The sequence below is a fragment of the Chrysochloris asiatica genome, unplaced genomic scaffold, assembly GCF_000296735.1.
Source record: "Chrysochloris asiatica unplaced genomic scaffold, ChrAsi1.0 scaffold00009, whole genome shotgun sequence".
In the NCBI taxonomy this organism is placed as follows: Eukaryota; Metazoa; Chordata; class Mammalia; order Afrosoricida; family Chrysochloridae; genus Chrysochloris; species Chrysochloris asiatica.
The window spans coordinates 31,815,001-31,820,386 of NW_006408527.1; the positions used below are offsets into that span (position 1 = coordinate 31,815,001).

At 39.8% G+C, this 5,386-nt stretch overlaps 1 pseudogene; it reads left to right on the plus strand.

Moving 5' to 3' along the window:
* The window catches only part of LOC102827062, a 6,367-nt pseudogene extending 1,384 nt beyond the window's left edge, over positions 1 to 4,983 (plus strand).
* The last annotated feature ends 403 nt before the right edge of the window (positions 4,984 to 5,386 follow it).

Below are 5,386 nucleotides of genomic sequence, written 5' to 3' on the forward strand. Positions count from 1 at the left end.
TTCTACTCCCGTAAGGATTTACACCCTCGGAAACCCTGTACAGGGTCGCTATGGGTCGGAACCGACTCGACGGCACTTAACAACAACAACAAGTGCCGCTATGAGTCAGAACTGACAGTATGGCACCAAATATCAATGACAGCCTTCTTTATGTTCTTGATTAGACATTGAAACACTTGCCTACTTCCTAATTAGCAAACTCACTTTCTCATTTATTATTTCTATTTTCTATATTTTAACCTGATACAATTTACAAAAGATAAGGACATAGCTTTTATGTTGACATTAGATATCCTCAGGAATATTGTTTTACTACAGTTTGAAGTTTAAAACCTATTTATTCACCTTTGTTTAAAATTTTGAAATTTATCGAATCTGTATTCAATCAATCCTTAAGGAAAAGGCCTTTGAAATGGTATTTTAAATATTTACTCATGTATATTTGCTATGTGTATATGAGATATTTAAACATGTTAAGTATTTAAACATCTACGTATTTTAAATTAGTGGTTCAAACTCACTTGTTAGTCCCTAAGTAAAAATACCTGGTTATCTGCTTCTGTAAAGATTACAGCCCAGGCCACACTATCAGAACAGGTCTGCTCTGAGCTAGACTGTCCCTATGAGTCATAATCTACTTGATAATGTACAACAACACCTTTCTCATTTTTTTTTACCAGTAATGAAATATATATTTTTAAATCCCAATAAAGCTTCAGAAGATAAAAACAACAATACCCAGGTGCCTTCAAGTCAACTTTGATCCTAACTCATGTGACAGTGTGTGTGTCAGGGGATAACTCCATAGGGTTTGCAGTGCCTAATTTTTTTTTTTTTCCCCCACTCAGGCAAATATAATAATTTACATCTCCAAAGGGCGCATTCTGCAAGTCTGCTCCTGGACACCATTTCTTAGTCCTTCTCTTCTTAGTTGATGAATCTAGAGTCCTCAGCCTCTCCCCCTCTCCATGCCCCCATCTCTGCTTCCATCTCTAGCGCTGCTGCTTCTCTGGATAAGGTCCAGCATTCTATTTGTGAATTCCTCTCTTGATGGTCCTAGGGTCCTCTGTTTCTGGACTGTAAGATTAACCACTCCCCTTCTTTTGTTACAAAACTTCTACCTTTACAAGTGTGACAGTCACGATTAGTCATGATAATAGGTATTCACTATTGAATCTTACGAATCTTATCCCCATCTCCTTTCACCAGACCCATCTAGACAAGATGACAGCTATTCAGTGGAGACTCTTTCTTTCTCCCAACCCTCTTAAACTAAGCTCCCTCTTAAAACCTTGTAAGCCAGTCACTTCATGCCTTTATTGCCCCTTCATTTTAGATAGTTAATGTCTAAGTTGCCCATCCCTATCTACCCTGTGCACAGAGTAGATAGCATTGATACTTGATTTGAAGACTCTTTACCTCTCTGTTAGTATTTAGAGTAACTACCGCTATGAGTATAGGTCAGGTTCATCATGAAGATATATCTTCTGTCACTGTAGCTGTTCCAGTCTGCTTGTCCTTTCTAGTGGGAATGTCTCACCTTACAAGGTTGTGGATGGGACTCAGGATTCCACCGAAGGTCCTATACTCTGTAAAGGCTTTGCACGAGGCCTATGTCACTGGGCAAGTTGTAGAACACCTTTTAGGTATTCCAATCAGTTATAGGCTGAAGGCGGGCTTACAAGTTTTCTCTAACCATGTTTCCCAACATTCCTTTCTATCCCACTCAAGTGTCTATTTTACAGTAGTAGGCAAGGGAAACTAATATTCATAAGGCAGTCAAGGATTTTTGCTTTTATTTACCCTCTTCAAGCTATACCTAGATCCCTGTATCCCAGAGCCCTGTTGTTCCAAGGTTGAGTATGCATCACTATTTACCTCTGTTCCATTAGGCCATGCAAACCTGTCTCAGTGTTCCCCTATCTATCTTATTCTTCTGCCTCCTCCCCGCTTCTTGTATTGCCCTCCCCTACACCCAAAATAAACCCCCCACCCCAACCCCATTGTGATTACCGTATATTCTATTAGTTCTTCCTCCATTTAAGATAGTCTGTTTTATCCAGTAATCTAGCTGACCTTTCCACCACCTGGATCTCTGTTCCTCTGTGTTTACCGTTTTTCACATGGTAATTGTTTTGATCATAGACTGACCTACCAGATCCTCTGTTCTTATAATTTTATTCTGTTCTTGATTCTTTCATTTGTCGACTGAGATCAGGTTGATGCTGCCATGTATGTCATTCTGTAGTTGTTATGTGTTCTAGCTGGTTCTCAGTCCACAGAACTTCCTTGAGGATGTTTTTCATAGCAGGGTTGGCTTTGGCAAAAATCCCTTAGCTTCTGCCTATCATGGAATATTTTGATGACACCATCGTATTTGATTGACAGCTTTTCTGGGGAGAGGATTCTTGGGTGGCAATTTTTTTTTTTTTCAGAGTTTTATATATGTCACCCCATTGCCTTCTTGCCTGCATGGTTTCTGTTAAGAAATCCGAGCTTAATCTGATTTGCTTGCCTTTGTATGTTATATTTCACTTTTCCTTAGCTGCTTTCAAGATGCTATCTTTATCTTTGATTTTGGAGAGCTTGATTATTATATGTCTTGGTGATTGACTTTTAGGGTCTATCCATCCTGGGGTTCCTTGAGCTTCTTGAATGCTTATCTTTTCACTTTTCATGATGTTAGGAAAATTTTCTTCCAGAAGCTCTTCAACTATCTCCTCTGTGGGTTTGTGTGATTGTTCCTGTTCTGGAATGCCAATAATTCTTATGTTATTCCTCTTCATGTTGTCCAACATGAATCATAGGCCTTCTTCAGATTTTTTTATCCTTTTTTTTTGTTTGCTCTTCTATCTTGGTAGTGTTGAGAGATTTATCTTCTAGCTCACTAGTTCTGGCTTCTATCTCTTCAATTCTACTCCTTTGCCCTTTCAGTGTATTTTCCATTTCTGATATTCTATTATTAATCATTTGGACCTCTTTCTGTAGGTTTTGAATTGTTTCCAGTGCTCTATCTATCTTATTTGATTTTTCCTGTAGCACTTTCCTGACTTCTTCCTTATTTTTCTCAACTGCATTGGATACTGTTTTAATACCTTTTATAATCACTCTGGTAGCATAGTGGTTATAAATCGGGCTGCGAACCTTAAGGTCAGCGGTTTGAAACTACCAGCTGCTCCGTGGGAGAAAGATTAGGTTTTCTACTCCCGTAAAGATTTGCACCCTCGGAAACCCTGTACAGGGTTGCTATGGGTTGAAACCGACTCGACGACACTTAACAACAACAACAACATAATCATTTAGAAGAATTCCTTCCTAGGCATTTCCAAAGCCTGCACATCTTCCAGTATGAAGTGTAGGTCTACTTCCAGCTCATTTTTCTCAGTCACTTTATCTCGTTTCTGGACATGTGCAGATATGGTCATCTGCTTCTGTTTTTTTGGTCATCTTCAGGGGTTATCTGTGGCCTTAATACTTAGATGGGTATGTATTTTGGTATTTTTTATGCTTCCTGAATGCCTCCAGGTAGATGTGATCAGGAAATGGGCTTCCCTTTTCACTCTTCTTCCTGAGAAGTTTCAAGATACCACTGTTTGTCATTTTGACATAATTTAGGATTTAATTTTCGGGCTATTTCCTCTTTTGTCTGCTTGTCCCGCTCCACAATCCCTGTTCAGGCCTTTTTTTCCTAGTTGTAAACAGTTCAGGGCTGACTGTGGCCATTTGGTTTTAATTGGAAACTGTCTCTTTAAATTTCGAGGAGATCTGTGCACATTGGTTGTATAACCCTCCTGAGCCCACTACCTCAGGTACCCCTATAGTCACCAGAATGGAGGTGCGCAGACAGCAAGGGACAAATGAGCAGATACCATAAGAAAATAATGTCTACACCTTTATCTCAGCGGTTCTGCCAGGCATCTGTGGCTGCTCCAATCCTTCCCCCATGTGGTCTCCCCCAAGATGGCGGCTTCTGGAGCAGCCGAGTGTCCCGGACTAGAAAACAATGGATTTCTTGCTTCTGCCACAAATTCCCTCAGCTGTGAGCCTTCCAACCTTCTAAATATTCCTTTATATGTGGTTCAGAGTTCTAAGACCATCCCCTGAGCCTGCTTGGTTGGTTATTCTGTGTTGTTGTTGGCGGAGCTCCTTTACTACACGTCCACCCGATCCGCCATATTGTTTGTTCTCCCCACCTTTCTCATTTTATTTAAAAAATATAATTAGGTAAATTAGTAGAATGAACTCAAAAGTCTAGGAAACAAATGTTTAAATACAGAATTGTATAGTAAATTTGTATGTTTATATAAGGGTTGATGAAATGTCACTTATGGATATCAGCTTCACTTCTAGATCAGTGTTTAGATAAGTTTAACAGATTTGGAAAAAGAAGAGATTATTGAGTCGTTGGTCACTGTGCACCGCCTTTTTGGAAGCCTACACAAAGGTCACCCTGAGCTGTATTGCGGCTTACAGAGCAGCAGCTCAGGATCATCAGTGGAATACCATCACAGCCAGCTGAGCCTCAGGGCCCTGGATCTGCTGAAGTCTGCAGAGCAGAGGGTGGGGAGTGGGAGGGAGGGAAACAAAGCAGAGAAGCCACTGCTGGGACCAAACAAGCTGTTTGAGAGCGTAATTCTCCCAGTCTTCTCTACAGTTCTCTCGACAAGCAAATAGACGTGGAGAGGCATGAAGTCAAAGCATCTGAGGAACCTCCAAAAGAATTCAAGCTACGGAAATCAAACTGTGTCCCATCTCCGGAGACCTACAGTACTGAGAAGAAACCATGGCCTCCAGAGCAAGGTGTGGCAATAAAATGGACTAACATATATGAGGGAACAACAGTGATGATTCTCCCCAGAATGCTAAGAAAGCCAGGCTTTTACCAGAGGGGAGGAATCATTGGAATCAGATGATGAAAAAGAAGAGCACACATGTAAAAAGCATAAGATGGAATCAGGAGAACCAGCAAAGAAGAAAAAGTAGAAACAACAAATGACAAAGAATTTCTGGACTATGAAGCTTATTGAAATGTTTCTTTGGACAGATTAAGTTGATAGTGCAAATTATTATGACACAACATCTCCATGAAAGTACCTATGATACTTGACTATTAAGTATTATCCTAGAAGAATCCATCTTTAATTTAACGCTTGTACATATTTAAAATTGAACTGTTGATTTGTGATTGTGGAGTTGACAACACTTGGAAGCATCTTTGCTATCACAAAATTGATGACATATATTGGATGTTTTCTCATTATGTTGACTTGCCAATGCTCTATGAACCTTTTATAAAGGAATATATTTTTGAAGTAAGCATATTGTAATGTACTGTGAACTTGTAGGGTGCTTTTCAACAGTGTTTGTACAGTGTCTATGGATTATG